Here is a 20,141-nt window from a genome sequence, read left to right on the forward strand (position 1 = left end):
CAGAGGCCGGGAATCAGAGGCCGGGAATCAGAGGCCGGGAATCAGAGGTGGGGAATCAGAGGCCGGGAATCAGAGATGGGGAATCAGAGGCGGGGAATCAGCGGTGGTGAATCAGACGCGGGGATTCAGAGGTTGTAATTCAGAGATGGGGAATCAGAGGCGGGGAATCAGAGGCGGGGAAACAGAGGTGGGGAGTCAGATATGGGGAATCAGAGGTGGGGAATAAGAGGCGGAGGCGGAGAATCAGAGGCAGGGAATCAGAGGCGGGGAATCAGAGGACTGGAATCAGAAGCCAGGAATAAGAGGCCGGGTATCAGAGGTGGGGAATCAGAGGCCGGGAATCAGAGCTGGGGAATCAGAGGCGGGGAATCATAGTTGGGAATTAGAGGCGGGGAATCAGATATGGGGAAACAGAGGCGGAGAATCAGAGGCGGGGAAACAGAGGCGGGGAATCAGATATGGGGAATCAGATGCGGGGAATCAGAGGCGGGGAATCAGAGCTGGGGAATCAGAGGCGGGGAATCAGAGTTGGGGCATCAGAGGTGGGGAATTAGATATGGGGAAACAGAGGCGGGGAATCAGAGGCAGGGAATCAGAGGCGGGGAATCAGAGGCGTGGAATCAGAGGCCGGGAATCAGAGGCCGGGAATGGGAGGCCGGGAATCAGAGGCCGGGAATCAGAGGCCGGGAATCAGAGGTGGGGAATCAGAGGCTGGGAATCAGAGATGGGGAATCAGAGGCGGGGAATCAGCGGTGGTGAATCAGACGCGGGGATTCAGAGGTTGTAAATCAGAGATGGGGAATCAGAGGCGGGGAATCAGAGGCGGGGAAACAGAGGTGGGGAGTCAGATATGGGGAATCAGAGGTGGGGAATAAGAGGCGGAGAATCAGAGGCAGGGAATCAGAGGCGGGGAATCAGAGGCCGGGAATCAGAAGCCAGGAATCAGAGGCCGGGTATCAGAGGTGGGGAATCAGAGGCCGGGAATCAGAGCTGGGGAATCAGAGGCGGGGAATCATAGTTGGGAATTAGAGGCAGGGAATCAGATATGGGGAAACAGAGGCGGGGAATCAGAGGCGGGGAATCAGATATGGGGAATCAGATGCGGGGAATCAGAGGCGGGGAATCAGAGCTGGGGAATCAGAGGCGGGGAATCAGAGTTGGGGCATCAGAGGTGGGGAATTAGATATGGGGAAACAGAGGCGGGGAATCAGAGGCGGGGAAACAGAGGCGGGGAATCAGATATGGGGAATCAGATGTGGGGAATCAGAGGCAGGGATTCAGATGTGCGGAATCAGAGATGGGGAATCAGAGGCAGAGAATCAGAATCAGAAGCGGGGAATCAGGGGACGGGAATCAGAGGCCGGGAATCAGATGCCGGGAATAAGAGGCCGGGAATCAGAGGTGGGGAATCAGAGTCCGGGAATCAGAGATGGGGATTCAGAGGCGGGGAATGAGATATGGGGAATCAGAGGCGGGGAATCAGAGGCGGGGAAACAGAGGTGGGGAATCAGATATGGGGATTCAGAGGTGGCGAATCAAAGGCGGTGAATCAGAGATGGGGAATCAGAGGCGGGGAATCAGAGGCAGGGAATCAAACACGGGGAATCAGAGGCGGGGAATCAGAGCTGGGGAATCAGAGGCGGGGAATCAGAGTTGGGGAATCAGAGGTGGGGAATTAGATATGGGGAAACAGAAGTAGGGTATCAGAGGCGGGGAAACAGAGGCGGGGAATCAGATATGGGGAATCAGATGTGGGGAATCAGAGGTTGGGAATCAGAGGCAGGGAATCAGAGGCTGGGAAACAGAGGCGGGGAATCAGATATGGGGAATCAGAGGTGGCGAATAAATGGCGGTGAATCAGAGATGGGGAATCAGAGGCGGAGAATCAGAGGCAGGGAATCAAACACTGGGAATCAGAGGCGGGGAATCAGAGCTGGGGTATCAGAGGTGGGGAATCAGAGTTGGGGAATCAGAGGCGGGGAATCAGAGGCGGGGAAACAGAGGCGGGGAATCAGATATGGGGAATCAGAAGTGGGGAATCAGAGGTTGGGAATCAGAGGCAGGGAATCAGAGGCGGGGAATGAGGGGCGGGGAATCAGAGGCAGGGAATCAGATGTGCGGAATCAGAGATGGGGAATCAGAGGCAGGGAATCAGAGGCGGGGAATCAGAGGCGGAGATTCAGAGGCGGGGAAACAGAGGCGGGGAATCAGATATGGGGAAACAGAGGCGGGGAATCAGAGGCGGGGAAACAGAGGCGGGGAATTAGATATGGGGAATAAGAGGTGGGGAATCAAAGGCAGGGAATCAGATGTGCGGAATCAGAGATGGGGAATCAGAGGCAGGGAATCAGAATCAGAAGCGGGGAATCAGAGGCAGGGAATCAGAGGCCGGGAATCAGATGCCGGGAATAAGAGGCCGGGAGTCAGAGGTGGGGAATCACAGTCCGGGAATCAGAGATGGGGATTCAGAGGCGGGGAATTAGATATGGGGAATCAGAGGCGGGGAATCACAGGCGGGGAAACAAAGGTGGGGAATAAGATATAGGGAATCAGAGGTGGCGAATCAAAGGCGGTGAATCAGAGATGGGGAGTCAGAGGCGGGGAATCAGAGGCAGGGAATCAAACACGGGGAATCAGAGGCGGGGAATCTGAGCTGGGGAATCAGAGGCGGGGAATCAGAGTTGGGGAATCAGAGGCGGGGAATCAGATATGGGGAATCAGAGGCCGGGAATGAGAGGCCGGGAATCGGAGGCCGGGAATCAGAGGTGGGGAATCAGAGGCCGAGAATCAGAGATGGGGAATCAGAGGCGGGGAATCAGCGGTGGTGAATCAGACGCGGGGATTCAGAGGTTGTAAATCAGAGATGGGGAATCAGAGGCGGGGAATCAGAGGCGGGGAAACAGAGGTGGGGAGTCAGATATGGGGAATCAGAGGTGGGGAGTAAGAGGCGGAGAATCAGAGGCAGGGAATCAGAGGCGGGGAATCAGAGGCCGGGAATCAGAAGCCAGGAATCAGAGGCCGGGTATCAGAGGTGGGGAATCAGAGGCCGGGAATCAGAGCTGGGGAATCAGAGGCGGGGAATCATAGTTGGGAATTAGAGGCGGGGAATCAGATATGGGGAAACAGAGGCGGGGAATCAGAGGCGGGGAAACAGAGGCGGGGAATCAGATATGGCGAATCAGATGCGGGGAATCAGAGGCGGGGAATCAGAGCTGGGGAATCAGAGGCGGGGAATCAGATTTGGGGCATCAGAGGTGGGGAATTAGATATGGGGAAACAGAGGCGAGGAATCAGAGGCCGGGAAACAGAGGCGGGGAATCAGATATGGGGAATCAGAGGTGGGGAATCAGAGGCAGGGATTCAGATGTGCGGAATCAGAGATGGGGAATCAGAGGCAGGGAATCAGAATCAGAAGCGGGGAATCAGAGGACGGGAATCGGAGGCCGGGAATCAGATGCCGGGAATAAGAGGCCGGGAATCAGAGGTGGGGAATCAGAGTCCGGGAATCAGAGATGGGGATTCAGAAGCGGGGAATGAGATATGGGGAATCAGAGGCGGGGAATCAGAGGCGGGGAATCAGAGCTGGGGAATCAGAGGCGGGGAATCAGAGTTGGGGCATCAGAGGTGGGGAATTAGATATGGGGAAACAGAGGCGGGGAATCAGAGGCAGGGAATCAGAGGCGGGGAATCAGAGGCGTGGAATCAGAGGCCGGGAATCAGAGGCCGGGAATGGGAGGCCGGGAATCAGAGGCCGGGAATCAGAGGCCGGGAATCAGAGGTGGGGAATCAGAGGCCGGGAATCAGAGATGGGGAATCAGAGGCGGGGAATCAGCGGTGGTGAATCAGACGCGGGGATTCAGAGGTTGTAAATCAGAGATGGGGAATCAGAGGCGGGGAATCAGAGGCGGGGAAACAGAGGTGGGGAGTCAGATATGGGGAATCAGAGGTGGGGAATAAGAGGCGGAGAATCAGAGGCAGGGAATCAGAGGCGGGGAATCAGAGGCCGGGAATCAGAAGCCAGGAATCAGAGGCCGGGTATCAGAGGTGGGGAATCAGAGGCCGGGAATCAGAGCTGGGGAATCAGAGGCGGGGAATCATAGTTGGGAATTAGAGGCAGGGAATCAGATATGGGGAAACAGAGGCGGGGAATCAGAGGCGGGGAATCAGATATGGGGAATCAGATGCGGGGAATCAGAGGCGGGGAATCAGAGCTGGGGAATCAGAGGCGGGGAATCAGAGTTGGGGCATCAGAGGTGGGGAATTAGATATGGGGAAACAGAGGCGGGGAATCAGAGGCGGGGAAACAGAGGCGGGGAATCAGATATGGGGAATCAGATGTGGGGAATCAGAGGCAGGGATTCAGATGTGCGGAATCAGAGATGGGGAATCAGAGGCAGAGAATCAGAATCAGAAGCGGGGAATCAGGGGACGGGAATCAGAGGCCGGGAATCAGATGCCGGGAATAAGAGGCCGGGAATCAGAGGTGGGGAATCAGAGTCCGGGAATCAGAGATGGGGATTCAGAGGCGGGGAATGAGATATGGGGAATCAGAGGCGGGGAATCAGAGGCGGGGAAACAGAGGTGGGGAATCAGATATGGGGATTCAGAGGTGGCGAATCAAAGGCGGTGAATCAGAGATGGGGAATCAGAGGCGGGGAATCAGAGGCAGGGAATCAAACACGGGGAATCAGAGGCGGGGAATCAGAGCTGGGGAATCAGAGGCGGGGAATCAGAGTTGGGGAATCAGAGGTGGGGAATTAGATATGGGGAAACAGAAGTAGGGTATCAGAGGCGGGGAAACAGAGGCGGGGAATCAGATATGGGGAATCAGATGTGGGGAATCAGAGGTTGGGAATCAGAGGCAGGGAATCAGAGGCTGGGAAACAGAGGCGGGGAATCAGATATGGGGAATCAGAGGTGGCGAATAAATGGCGGTGAATCAGAGATGGGGAATCAGAGGCGGAGAATCAGAGGCAGGGAATCAAACACTGGGAATCAGAGGCGGGGAATCAGAGCTGGGGTATCAGAGGTGGGGAATCAGAGTTGGGGAATCAGAGGCGGGGAATCAGAGGCGGGGAAACAGAGGCGGGGAATCAGATATGGGGAATCAGAAGTGGGGAATCAGAGGTTGGGAATCAGAGGCAGGGAATCAGAGGCGGGGAATGAGGGGCGGGGAATCAGAGGCAGGGAATCAGATGTGCGGAATCAGAGATGGGGAATCAGAGGCAGGGAATCAGAGGCGGGGAATCAGAGGCGGAGATTCAGAGGCGGGGAAACAGAGGCGGGGAATCAGATATGGGGAAACAGAGGCGGGGAATCAGAGGCGGGGAAACAGAGGCGGGGAATTAGATATGGGGAATAAGAGGTGGGGAATCAAAGGCAGGGAATCAGATGTGCGGAATCAGAGATGGGGAATCAGAGGCAGGGAATCAGAATCAGAAGCGGGGAATCAGAGGCAGGGAATCAGAGGCCGGGAATCAGATGCCGGGAATAAGAGGCCGGGAGTCAGAGGTGGGGAATCACAGTCCGGGAATCAGAGATGGGGATTCAGAGGCGGGGAATTAGATATGGGGAATCAGAGGCGGGGAATCACAGGCGGGGAAACAAAGGTGGGGAATAAGATATAGGGAATCAGAGGTGGCGAATCAAAGGCGGTGAATCAGAGATGGGGAGTCAGAGGCGGGGAATCAGAGGCAGGGAATCAAACACGGGGAATCAGAGGCGGGGAATCTGAGCTGGGGAATCAGAGGCGGGGAATCAGAGTTGGGGAATCAGAGGCGGGGAATCAGATATGGGGAATCAGAGGCCGGGAATGAGAGGCCGGGAATCGGAGGCCGGGAATCAGAGGTGGGGAATCAGAGGCCGAGAATCAGAGATGGGGAATCAGAGGCGGGGAATCAGCGGTGGTGAATCAGACGCGGGGATTCAGAGGTTGTAAATCAGAGATGGGGAATCAGAGGCGGGGAATCAGAGGCGGGGAAACAGAGGTGGGGAGTCAGATATGGGGAATCAGAGGTGGGGAGTAAGAGGCGGAGAATCAGAGGCAGGGAATCAGAGGCGGGGAATCAGAGGCCGGGAATCAGAAGCCAGGAATCAGAGGCCGGGTATCAGAGGTGGGGAATCAGAGGCCGGGAATCAGAGCTGGGGAATCAGAGGCGGGGAATCATAGTTGGGAATTAGAGGCGGGGAATCAGATATGGGGAAACAGAGGCGGGGAATCAGAGGCGGGGAAACAGAGGCGGGGAATCAGATATGGCGAATCAGATGCGGGGAATCAGAGGCGGGGAATCAGAGCTGGGGAATCAGAGGCGGGGAATCAGATTTGGGGCATCAGAGGTGGGGAATTAGATATGGGGAAACAGAGGCGAGGAATCAGAGGCCGGGAAACAGAGGCGGGGAATCAGATATGGGGAATCAGAGGTGGGGAATCAGAGGCAGGGATTCAGATGTGCGGAATCAGAGATGGGGAATCAGAGGCAGGGAATCAGAATCAGAAGCGGGGAATCAGAGGACGGGAATCGGAGGCCGGGAATCAGATGCCGGGAATAAGAGGCCGGGAATCAGAGGTGGGGAATCAGAGTCCGGGAATCAGAGATGGGGATTCAGAAGCGGGGAATGAGATATGGGGAATCAGAGGCGGGGAATCAGAGGCGGGGAAACAGAGGTGGGGAATCAGATATGGGGATTCAGAGGTGGCGAATCAAAGGCGGTGAATCAGAGATGGGGAATCAGAGGCGGGGAATCAGAGGCAGGGAATCAAACACGGGGAATCAGAGGCGGGGAATCAGAGGCCGGGAATCAGAGGCCGGGAATCAGAGGTGGGGAATCAGAGATTGGGAATCAGAGATTGGGAATCAGAGGCGTGGAATCTGCGGTGGTGAATCAGACGCGGGGATTCAGAGGTTGTAAATCAGAGATGGGGAATCAGAGGCGGGGAATCAGAGGCGGGGAAACAGAGGTGGGGAGTCAGATATGGGGAATCAGAGGTGGGGAATAAGAGGTGGAGAATCAGAGGCAGGGAATCAGAGGCAGGGAATCAGAGGCCGGGAATCAGAAGCCAGGAATCAGAGGACGGGAATCAGAGGTGGGGAATCAGATGCCGGGAATCAGAGCTGGGGAATCAGAGGCGGGGAATCATAGTTGGGAATTAGAGGCGGGGAATCAGATATGGGGAAACAGAGGCGGGGAATCAGAGGTGGGGAAACAGAGGCGGTGAATCAGATATGGGGAATCATATGCGGGGAATCAGAGGCTGGGAATCAGAGCTGGGGAATCAGAGGCGGGGAATCAGAGTTGGGGCATCAGAGGTGGGGAATTAGATATGGGGAAACAGAGGCGGGGAGTCAGAGGCGGGGAAACAGAGGCGGGGAATCAGATATGGGGAATCAGAGGTGGGGAATCAGAGGCAGGGAATCAGATGTGCGGAATCAGAGATAGGGAATCAGAGGCAGGGAATCAGAATCAGAAGCGGGGAATCAGAGTCCGGGAATCAGAGATGGGGATTCAGAGGCGGGGAATGAGATATGGGGAATCAGAGGCGGGGAATCAGAGACGGGGAAACAGAGGTGGGGAATCAGATATGGGGATTCAGAGGTGGCGAATCAAAGGCGGTGAATCAGAGATGGGGATTCAGAGGCACGGAATCAAACACGGGGAATCTGAGGCAGGGAATCAGAGCTGGGGAATCAGAGGTGGGGAATCAGAGGCGGGGAATTAGATATGGGGAAACAGAGGTGGGGAATCAGAGGCGGGGAAACAGAGGCGGGGAATCAGATATGGGGAATCAGAGGTGGGGAATCAGAGGTTGGGAATCAGAGGCATGGAATCAGAGGCTGGGAAACAGAGGCAGGGAATCAGATATGGGAAATCAGAGGCGGAGAATCAGAGCTGGGGAATCAGAGGCGGGGAATCAGAGTTGGGGAATAAGAGTTGGGGAATCAGATATGGGGAATCAGAAGTGGGGAATCAGAGGCGGGGAAACAGTGGCGGGGAATAAGATATGGGGAATCAGAGGTGGGGAATCAGGGGCGGGGAATCAGTGGCAGGGAATCAGAGGCGGGGAATCAGAGGCGGGGAATCAGAGGCAGGGAATCAGACACGGGGAATCAGAGGTGGGGAATCAGAGATGGGGAATCAGAGGCGGGGAATCAGAAGCAGGGAATCAGAGGCATGGAATCAGAGGCTGGGAAACAGAGGCAGGGAATCAGATATGGGAAATCAGAGGCGGAGAATCAGAGCTGGGGAATCAGAGGCGGGGAATCAGAGTTGGGGAATAAGAGTTGGGGAATCAGATATGGGGAATCAGAAGTGGGGAATCAGAGGCGGGGAAACAGTGGCGGGGAATAAGATATGGGGAATCAGAGGTGGGGAATCAGGGGCGGGGAATCAGTGGCAGGGAATCAGAGGCGGGGAATCAGAGGCGGGGAATCAGAGGCAGGGAATCAGACACGGGGAATCAGAGGTGGGGAATCAGAGATGGGGAATCAGAGGCGGGGAATCAGAAGCAGGGAATCAGACGCGGGGAATCAGAGGCGGGGAATCAGAGCTGGGGAATCAGAGGCGGGGAATCAGAGGCGGTGAATCAGAGGCAGGGAATCGGATGTGCGGAATCAGAGATGGGGAATCAGAGGTTGGGAATCAGAGGTGGTGAATCAGAGTTGGGGCATCAGAGGTGGGGAATTAGATATGGGGAAACAGAGGCGGGGAATCTGAGGCGGGGAAACAGAGGCGGGGAATCAGATATGGGGAATCAGAGGTGGGGAATCAGAGGCAGGGATTCAGATGTGCGGAATCAGAGATGGGGAATCAGAGGCAGGGAATCAGAATCAGAAGCGGGGAATCAGAGGACGGGAATCAGAGGCCGGGAATCAGATGCCGGGAATAAGAGGCTGGGAATCAGAGGTGGGGAATCAGAGTCCGGGAATCAGAGATGGGGATTCAGAGGCGGTGAATGAGATATGGGGAATCAGAGGCGGGGAATCAGAGGCGGGGAAACAGAGGTGGGGAATCAGATATGGGGATTCAGAGGTGGCGAATCAAAGGCGGTGAATCAGAGATGGGGAATCAGAGCCGGGGAATCAGAGGCAGGGAATCAAACACGGGGAATCAGAGGCGGGGAATCAGAGCTGGGGAATCAGAGGCGGGGAATCAGAGTTGGGGAATCAGAGGTGGGGAATTAGATATGGGGAAACAGAAGTGGGGAATCAGAGGCGGGGAAACAGAGGCGGGGAATCAGATATGGGGAATCAGAGGTGGGGAATCAAGGTTGGGAATCAGAGGCAGGGAATCAGAGGTTGGGAAACAGAGGCGGGGAATCAGATATGGGGAATCAGAGGTGGCGAATCAAAGGCGGTGAATCAGAGATGGGGAATCTGAGGCGGGGAATCAGAGGCAGGGAATCAAACACGGGGAATCAGGGCGGGGAATCAGAGCTGGGGTATCAGAGGTGGGGAATCAGAGTTGGGGAATCAGAGGCGGGGAATCAGAGGCGGGGAAACAGAGGCGGGGAATCAGATATGGGGAATCAGAGGTGGGGAATCAGAGGTTGGGAATCTGAGGCAGGGAATCAGAGGCGGGGAATCAGGGTCGGGGAATCAGAGGCAGGGAATCAGATGTGCAGAATCACAGATGGGGAATCAGAGGCAGGGAATCAGAAGCGGGGAATCAGAGGCGGAGATTCAGAGGCCGGGAATCAGAGGCGTGGAATAAGAGTTGGGGCATCAGAGGTGGGGAATTAGATATGGGGAAACAGAGGCGGGGAATCAGAGGCGGGGAAACAGAGGCGGGGAATCAGATGTGCGGAATCAGAGATGGGGAATCAGAGGCAGGGAATCAGAATCAGAAGCGGGGAATCAGAGGCCGGGAATCAGAGGCCGGGAATCAGATGCCGGGAATAAGAGGCCGGGAGTCAGAGGTGGGGAATCAGAGTCCGGGAATCAGAGATGGCGATTCAGAGGCGGGGAATGAGATATGGGGAATCAGAGGCGGGGAATCACAGGCGGGGAAACAGAGGTGTGGAATAAGATATAGGGAATCAGAGGTGGCGAATCAAAGGCGGTGAATCAGAGATGGGGAGTCAGAGGCGGGGAATCAGAGGCAGGGAATCAAACACGGGGAATCAGAGGCGGGGAATCTGAGCTGGGGAATCAGAGGCGGGGAATCAGAGTTGGGGAATCAGAGGCGGGGAATCAGATATGGGGAAACAGAGGTGGAGAATCAGAGGCGGGGAATCAGAGGCCGGGAATCAGAGGCCGGGAATCAGAGGTGGGGAATCAGAGGCCGGGAATCAGAGATGGGGAATCAGAGGCGTGGAATCAGCGGTGGTGAATCAGACGCGGGGATTCAGAGGTTGTAAATCAGAGATGGGGAATCAGAGACGGGGAATCAGAGGCGGGGAAACAGAGGTGGGGAGTCAGATATGGGGAATCAGAGGTGGGGAATAAGAGGCGGAGAATCAGAGGCAGGGAATCTGAGGCGGGGAATCAGAGGCCGGGAATCAGAAGCCAGGAATCAGAGGCCGGGAATCAGAGGTGGGGAATCAGAGGCCGGGAATCAGAGCTGGGGAATCAGAGGCGGGGAATCATAGTTGGGAATTAGAGGCGGTGAATCAGATATGGGGAATCAGATGCGGGGAATCATAGGCGGGGAATCAGAGCTGGGGAATCAGAGGCGGGGAATCAGAGTTGGGGCATCAGAGGTGGGGAATTAGATATGGGGAAACAGAGGCGGGGAATCAAAGGCGGGGAATCAGAGGCAGGGAATCAGATGTGCGGAATCAGAGATAGGGAATCAGAGGCAGGGAATCAGAATCAGAAGCGGGGAATCAGAGGCCGGGAATTAGAGGCCGGGAATCAGAGGTGGGGAATCAGAGTCCGGGAATCAGAGATGGGGATTCAGAGGCGGGGAATGAGATATGGGGAATCAGAGGCGGGGAATCAGAGGCGGGGAAACAGAGGTGGGGAATCAGATATGGGGATTCAGAGGTGGCGAATCAAAGGCGGTGAATCAGAGATGGGAAATCAGAGGAAGGGAATCAGAGGCAGGGAATCAAACACGGGGAATCAGAGGCAGGGAATCAGAGCTGGGGAATCAGAGGTGGGGAATCAGAGTTGGGGAATCAGAGGCGGGGAATTAGATATGGGGAAACAGAGGTGGGGAATCAGAGGCGGGGAAACAGAGGCGGGGAATCAGATATGGGGAATCAGAGGTGGGGAATCAGAGGTTGGGAATCAGAGGCAGGGAATCAGAGGCTGGGAAACTGAGGCGGAGTATCAGATATGGGAAATCAGAGGCAGAGAATCAGAGCTGGGGAATCAGAGGCGGGGAATCAGAGGCGGGGAATCCGAGGCGGGGAATCAGAGGCAGGGAATTAGACACGGGGAATCAGAGGTGGGGAATCAGAGATGGCGAATCAGAGGCGGGGAATCAGAGGCAGGGAATCGGATGTGCGGAATCAGAGATGGGGAATCAGAGGTGGGGAATCAGAGGCGGTGTATCAGAGATGGGGAATCAGAAGTGGGGAATCAGAGGCGGGGAAACAGAGGCGGGGAATAAGCTATGGGGAATCAGAGGTGGGGAATCAGGGGCGGGGAATCAGTGGCAGGGAATCAGAGGCGGGGAATCAGAGGCGGGGAATCAGAGGCAGGGAATCAGACACGGGGAATGAGAGGTGGGGAATCAGAGATGGCGAATCAGAGGCGGGGAATCAGAGGCATGGAATCGGATGTGCGGAATCAGAGATGGGGAATCAGAGGTGGGGAATCAGAGGCGGTGTATCAGAGATGGGGAATCAGAGGCGGGGAATCAGAGGCAGGAAATCAGACACGGGGAATCAGAGGCTGGGAATCAGATGTGGGGAATCAGAGGCGGGGAATCAGAGTTGGGGAATCAGAGGCGGGGAATTAGATATGGGGAAACAGAGGCGGGGAATCAGAGGCGGGGAAACAGAGGCGGGGAATAAGAGGAGGGCAAACAGAGGCGGGGAATCAGATATGGGGAATCAGAGGTAGGGAATCAGAGGTGGTGAATCAGAGATGCGGATCACAGGCGGAGAATAATAGGCAGGGAATCAGACGTGGGTAATCAGAGGCGGGGAATCAGAGCTGGGGAATCAGAGGCATGGAATCAGAGTTGGGGAATCAGAGGCGGGGAATCAGATATGGGGATACAGAGGCGGGGAATCAGAGGCGGGAAAACAGAGGCGGGGAATCAGATATGGGGAATCAGATGTGGGGAATCAGAGGCGGGGAATCAGAGCTGGGGAATCAGAGGCGGGGAATCAGAGTTGGGGCATCAGAGGTGGGGAATTAGATATGGGGAAACAGAGGCGGGGAATCAGAGGCGGGGTAACAGAGGCGGGGAATCAGATATGGGGAATCAGATGTGGGGAATCAGAGGCAGGGATTCAGATGTGCGGAATCAGAGATGGGGAATCAGAGGCAGGGAATCAGAATCAGAAGCGGGGAATCAGGGGACGGGAATCAGAGGCCGGGAATCAGATGCCGGGAATAAGAGGCCGGGAATCAGAGGTGGGGAATCAGAGTCCGGGAATCAGAGATGGGGATTCAGAGGCGGGGAATGAGATATGGGGAATCAGAAGCGGGGAATCAGAGGCGGGGAAACAGAGGTGGGGAATCAGATATGGGGATTCAGAGGTGGCGAATCAAAGGCGGTGAATCAGAGATGGGGAATCAGAGGCGGGGAATTAGAGGCAGGGAATCAAACACGGGGAATCAGAGGCGGGGAATCAGAGCTGGGGAATCAGAGGCGGGGAATCAGAGTTGGGGAATCAGAGGTGGGGAATTAGATATGGGGAAACAGAAGTGGGGTATCAGAGGCGGGGAAACAGAGGCGGGGAATCAGATATGGGGAATCAGAGGTGGGGAATCAGAGGTTGGGATTCAGAGGCAGGGAATCAGAGGCTGGGAAACAGAGGCGGGGAATCAGATATGGGGAATCAGAGGTTGCGAATAAAAGGCGGTGAATCAGAGATGGGGAATCAGAGGCGGGGAATCAGAGGCAGGGAATCAAACACGGGGAATCAGAGGCGGGGAATCAGAGCTGGGGTATCAGAGGTGGGGAATCAGAGTTGGGGAATCAGAGGCGGGGTATCAGAGGCGGGGAAACAGAGGCGGGGAATCAGATATGGGGAATCAGAGGTGGGGAATCAGAGGTTGGGAATCAGAGGCAGGGAATCAGAGGCGGGGAATCAGGGGCGGGGAATCAGAGGCAGGGAATCAGATGTGCGGAATCAGAGATGGGGAATCAGAGGCAGGGAATCAGAGGCGGGGAATCAGAGGCGGAGATTCAGAGGACGGGAATCAGAGGCGTGGAATCAGAGTTGGGGCATCAGAGGTGGGGAATTAGATATGGGGAAACAGAGGCGGGGAATCAGAGGCGGGGAAACAGAGGCGGGGAATCAGATATGGGGAATCAGAGGTGGGGAATCAAAGGCAGGGAATCAGATGTGCGGAATCAGAGATGGGGAATCAGAGGCAGGGAATCAGAATCAGAAGCGGGGAATCAGAGGCAGGGAATCAGAGGCCGGGAATCAGATGCCGGGAATAAGAGGCCGGGAGTCAGAGGTGGGGAATCAGAGTCCGGGAATCAGAGATGGGGATTCAGAGGCGGGGAATTAGATATGGGGAATCAGAGGCGGGGAATCACAGGCGGGGAAACAAAGGTGGGGAATAAGATATAGGGAATCAGAGGTGGCGAATCAAAGGCGGTGAATCAGAGATGGGGAGTCAGAGGCGGGGAATCAGAGGCAGGGAATCAAACACGGGGAATCAGAGGCGGGGAATCAGAGCTGGGGAATCAGAGGCGGGGAATCAGAGTTGGGGAATCAGAGGCGGGGAATCAGATATGGGGAATCAGAGGCCGGGAATGAGAGGCCGGGAATCAGAGGCCGGGAATCAGAGGTGGGGAATCAGAGGCCGGGAATCAGAGATGGGGTATCAGAGGCGGGGAATCAGCGGTGGTGAATCAGACGCAGGGATTCAGAGGTTGTAAATCAGAGATGGGGAATCAGAGGCGGGGAATCAGAGGCGGGGAAACAGAGGTGGGGAGTCAGATATGGGGAATCAGAGGTGGGGAGTAAGAGGCGGAGAATCAGAGGCAGGGAATCAGAGGCGGGGAATCAGAGGCCGGGAATCAGAAGCCAGGAATCAGTGGCCGTGTATCAGAGGTGGGGAATCAGAGGCCGGGAATCAGAGCTGGGGAATCAGAGGCGGGGAATCATAGTTGGGAATTAGAGGCGGGGAATCAGATATGGGGAAACAGAGGCGGGGAATCAGAGGCGGGGAAACAGAGGCGGGGAATCAGATATGGGGAATCAGATGCGGGGAATCAGAGGCGGGGAATCAGAGCTGGGGAATCAGAGGCGGGGAATCAGATTTGGGGCATCAGAGGTGGGGAATTAGATATGGGGAAACAGAGGCGAGGAATCAGAGGCCGGGAAACAGAGGCGGGGAATCAGATATGGGGAATCAGAGGTGGGGAATCAGAGGAAGGGATTCAGATGTGCGGAATCAGAGATGGGGAATCAGAGGCAGGGAATCAGAATCAGAAGCGGGGAATCAGAGGACAGGAATCGGAGGCCGGGAATCAGATGCCGGGAATAAGAGGCCAGGAATCAGAGGTGGGGAATCAGAGTCCGGGAATCAGAGATGGGGATTCAGAAGCGGGGAATGAGATATGGGGAATCAGAGGCGGGGAATCAGAGGCGGGGAAACAGAGGTGGGGAATCAGATATGGGGATTCAGAGGTGGCGAATCAAAGGCGGTGAATCAGAGATGGGGAATCAGAGGCGGGGAATCAGAGGCAGGGAATCAAACACGGGGAATCAGAGGCGGGGAATCAGAGCTGGGGAATCAGAGGCGGGGAATCAGAGTTGGGGAATCAGAGGTGGGGAATTAGATATGGGGAAACAGAAGTGGGGAATCAGAGGTGGGGAAACAGAGGCGGGGAATCAGATATGGGGAATCAGAGGTGGGGAATCAGAGGTTGGGAATCAGAGGCAGGGAATCAGATGTGCGGAATCAGAGATGGGGAATCAGAGGCAGGGAATCAGAGGCGGGGAATCAGAGGCGGAGATTCAGAGGCCGGGAATCAGAGTCGTGGAATTAGAGTTGGGGCATCAGAGGTGGGGAATTAGATATGGGGAAACAGAGGCGGGGAATCAGAGGCGGGGAAACAGAGGCGGGGAAACAGAGGCGGGGAATCAGATATGGGGAATCAGAGGTGGGGAATCAAAGGCAGGGAATCAGATGTGCCGAATCAGAGATGGGGAATCAGAGGCAGGGAATCAGAATCAGAAGCGGGGAATCAGAGGCCAGGAATCAGAGGCCGGGAATCAGATGCCGGGAATAAGAGGCCGGGAGTCAGAGGTGGGGAATCAGAGTCCGGTAATCAGAGATGGGGATTCAGAGGCGGGGAATGAGATATGGGGAATCAGAGGCGGGGAATCACAGGCGGGGAAACAGAGGTGGGGAATAAGATATAGGGAATCAGAGGTGGCGAATCAAAGGCGGTGAATCAGAGATGGGGAGTCAGAGGCGGGGAATCAGAGGCAGGGAATCAAACACCGCGAATCAGAGGCGGGGAATCAAGCTGGGGAATCAGAGGCGGGGAATCAGAGTTGGGGAATCAGAGGTGGGGAATTAGATATGGGGAAACAGAAGTGGGGAATCAGAGGCGGGGAAACAGAGGCGGGGAATCAGATATGGGGAATCAGATGTGGGGAATCAGAGGTTGGGAATCAGAGGCAGGGAATCAGATGTGCGGAATCAGAGATGGGGAATCAGAGGCAGGGAATCAGAGGCGGGGAATCAGAGGCGGAGATTCAGAGGCCGGGAATCAGAGTCGTGGAATCAGAGTTGGGGCATCAGAGGTGGGGAATTAGATATGGGGAAACAGAGGCGTGGAATCAGAGGCGGGGAAACAGAGGCGGGGAATCAGATATGGGGAATCAGAGGTGGGGAATCAAAGGCAGGGAATCAGATGTGCCGAATCAGAGATGGGGAATCAGAGGCAGGGAATCAGAATCAGAAGCGGGGAATCAGAGGCCAGGAATCAGAGGCCGGGAATCAGATGCCGGGAATAAGAGGCCGGGAGTCAGAGGTGGGGAATCAGAGTCCGGGAATCAGAGATGGGGATTCAGAGGCGGGGAATGAGATATGGGGAATCAGAGGCGGGGAATCACAGGCGGGGAAGCAGAGGTGGGGAATAAGATATAGGGAATCAGAGGTGGCGAATCAAAGGCGGTGAATCAGAGATGGGGAGTCAGAGGCGGGGAATCAGAGGCAGGGAATCAAACACGGGGAATCAGAGGCGGGGAATCAAGCTGGGGAATCAGAGGCGGGGAATCAGAGTTGGGGAATCAGAGGCGGGGAATCAGATATGGGGAAACAGAGGTGGGGAATCAGAGGCGGGAAATCAGAGGCCGGGAATCAGAGGCCGGGAATCAGAGGTGGGGAATCAGAGGCCGGGAATCAGAGATTGGGAATCAGAGGCGTGGAATCTGCGGTGGTGAATCAGACGCGGGGATTCAGAGGTTGTAAATCAGAGATGGGGAATCAGAGGCGGGGAATCAGAGGCGGGGAAACAGAGGTGGGGAGTCAGATATGGGGAATCAGAGGTGGGGAATAAGAGGCGGAGAATCAGAGGCAGGGAATCAGAGGCGGGGAATCAGAGGCCGGGAATCAGAAGCCAGGAATCAGAGGCCGGGAATCAGAGGTGGGGAATCAGAGGCCGGGAATCAGAGCTGGGGAATCAGAGGCGGGGAATCAGAGTTGGGGCATCAGAGGTGGGGAATTAGATATGGGGAAACAGAGGCGGGGAATCAGAGGCGGGGAAACAGAGGCGGGGAACCAGATATGGGGAATCAGAGGTGGGGAATCAGAGGCAGGGAATCAGAGGCAGGGAATCAGAGGCCGGGAATCAGAAGCCAGGAATCAGAGGACGGGAATCAGAGGTGGGGAATCAGATGCCGGGAATCAGAGCTGGGGAATCAGAGGCGGGGAATCATAGTTGGGAATTAGAGGCGGGGAATCAGATATGGGGAAACAGAGGCGGGGAATCAGAGGTGGGGAAACAGAGGCGGTGAATCAGATATGGGGAATCATATGCGGGGAATCAGAGGCTGGGAATCAGAGCTGGGGAATCAGAGGCGGGGAATCAGAGTTGGGGCATCAGAGGTGGGGAATTAGATATGGGGAAACAGAGGCGGGGAGTCAGAGGCGGGGAAACAGAGGCGGGGAATCAGATATGGGGAATCAGAGGTGGGGAATCAGAGGCAGGGAATCAGATGTGCGGAATCAGAGATAGGGAATCAGAGGCAGGGAATCAGAATCAGAAGCGGGGAATCAGAGTCCGGGAATCAGAGATGGGGATTCAGAGGCGGGGAATGAGATATGGGGAATCAGAGGCGGGGAATCAGAGACGGGGAAACAGAGGTGGGGAATCAGATATGGGGATTCAGAGGTGGCGAATCAAAGGCGGTGAATCAGAGATGGGGATTCAGAGGCACGGAATCAAACACGGGGAATCTGAGGCAGGGAATCAGAGCTGGGGAATCAGAGGTGGGGAATCAGAGGCGGGGAATTAGATATGGGGAAACAGAGGTGGGGAATCAGAGGCGGGGAAACAGAGGCGGGGAATCAGATATGGGGAATCAGAGGTGGGGAATCAGAGGTTGGGAATCAGAGGCATGGAATCAGAGGCTGGGAAACAGAGGCAGGGAATCAGATATGGGAAATCAGAGGCGGAGAATCAGAGCTGGGGAATCAGAGGCGGGGAATCAGAGTTGGGGAATAAGAGTTGGGGAATCAGATATGGGGAATCAGAAGTGGGGAATCAGAGGCGGGGAAACAGTGGCGGGGAATAAGATATGGGGAATCAGAGGTGGGGAATCAGGGGCGGGGAATCAGTGGCAGGGAATCAGAGGCGGGGAATCAGAGGCGGGGAATCAGAGGCAGGGAATCAGACACGGGGAATCAGAGGTGGGGAATCAGAGATGGGGAATCAGAGGCGGGGAATCAGAAGCAGGGAATCAGACGCGGGGAATCAGAGGCGGGGAATCAGAGCTGGGGAATCAGAGGCGGGGAATCAGAGGCGGTGAATCAGAGGCAGGGAATCGGATGTGCGGAATCAGAGATGGGGAATCAGAGGTTGGGAATCAGAGGTGGTGAATCAGAGTTGGGGCATCAGAGGTGGGGAATTAGATATGGGGAAACAGAGGCGGGGAATCTGAGGCGGGGAAACAGAGGCGGGGAATCAGATATGGGGAATCAGAGGTGGGGAATCAGAGGCAGGGATTCAGATGTGCGGAATCAGAGATGGGGAATCAGAGGCAGGGAATCAGAATCAGAAGCGGGGAATCAGAGGACGGGAATCAGAGGCCGGGAATCAGATGCCGGGAATAAGAGGCTGGGAATCAGAGGTGGGGAATCAGAGTCCGGGAATCAGAGATGGGGATTCAGAGGCGGTGAATGAGATATGGGGAATCAGAGGCGGGGAATCAGAGGCGGGGAAACAGAGGTGGGGAATCAGATATGGGGATTCAGAGGTGGCGAATCAAAGGCGGTGAATCAGAGATGGGGAATCAGAGCCGGGGAATCAGAGGCAGGGAATCAAACACGGGGAATCAGAGGCGGGGAATCAGAGCTGGGGAATCAGAGGCGGGGAATCAGAGTTGGGGAATCAGAGGTGGGGAATTAGATATGGGGAAACAGAAGTGGGGAATCAGAGGCGGGGAAACAGAGGCGGGGAATCAGATATGGGGAATCAGAGGTGGGGAATCAAGGTTGGGAATCAGAGGCAGGGAATCAGAGGTTGGGAAACAGAGGCGGGGAATCAGATATGGGGAATCAGAGGTGGCGAATCAAAGGCGGTGAATCAGAGATGGGGAATCTGAGGCGGGGAATCAGAGGCAGGGAATCAAACACGGGGAATCAGGGCGGGGAATCAGAGCTGGGGTATCAGAGGTGGGGAATCAGAGTTGGGGAATCAGAGGCGGGGAATCAGAGGCGGGGAAACAGAGGCGGGGAATCAGATATGGGGAATCAGAGGTGGGGAATCAGAGGTTGGGAATCTGAGGCAGGGAATCAGAGGCGGGGAATCAGGGTCGGGGAATCAGAGGCAGGGAATCAGATGTGCAGAATCACAGATGGGGAATCAGAGGCAGGGAATCAGAAGCGGGGAATCAGAGGCGGAGATTCAGAGGCCGGGAATCAGAGGCGTGGAATAAGAGTTGGGGCATCAGAGGTGGGGAATTAGATATGGGGAAACAGAGGCGGGGAATCAGAGGCGGGGAAACAGAGGCGGGGAATCAGATGTGCGGAATCAGAGATGGGGAATCAGAGGCAGGGAATCAGAATCAGAAGCGGGGAATCAGAGGCCGGGAATCAGAGGCCGGGAATCAGATGCCGGGAATAAGAGGCCGGGAGTCAGAGGTGGGGAATCAGAGTCCGGGAATCAGAGATGGCGATTCAGAGGCGGGGAATGAGATATGGGGAATCAGAGGCGGGGAATCACAGGCGGGGAAACAGAGGTGTGGAATAAGATATAGGGAATCAGAGGTGGCGAATCAAAGGCGGTGAATCAGAGATGGGGAGTCAGAGGCGGGGAATCAGAGGCAGGGAATCAAACACGGGGAATCAGAGGCGGGGAATCTGAGCTGGGGAATCAGAGGCGGGGAATCAGAGTTGGGGAATCAGAGGCGGGGAATCAGATATGGGGAAACAGAGGTGGAGAATCAGAGGCGGGGAATCAGAGGCCGGGAATCAGAGGCCGGGAATCAGAGGTGGGGAATCAGAGGCCGGGAATCAGAGATGGGGAATCAGAGGCGTGGAATCAGCGGTGGTGAATCAGACGCGGGGATTCAGAGGTTGTAAATCAGAGATGGGGAATCAGAGACGGGGAATCAGAGGCGGGGAAACAGAGGTGGGGAGTCAGATATGGGGAATCAGAGGTGGGGAATAAGAGGCGGAGAATCAGAGGCAGGGAATCTGAGGCGGGGAATCAGAGGCCGGGAATCAGAAGCCAGGAATCAGAGGCCGGGAATCAGAGGTGGGGAATCAGAGGCCGGGAATCAGAGCTGGGGAATCAGAGGCGGGGAATCATAGTTGGGAATTAGAGGCGGT

The sequence above is a fragment of the Narcine bancroftii genome, chromosome 2 (genome assembly GCF_036971445.1).
Source record: "Narcine bancroftii isolate sNarBan1 chromosome 2, sNarBan1.hap1, whole genome shotgun sequence".
NCBI lineage: Eukaryota > Metazoa > Chordata > Chondrichthyes > Torpediniformes > Narcinidae > Narcine > Narcine bancroftii.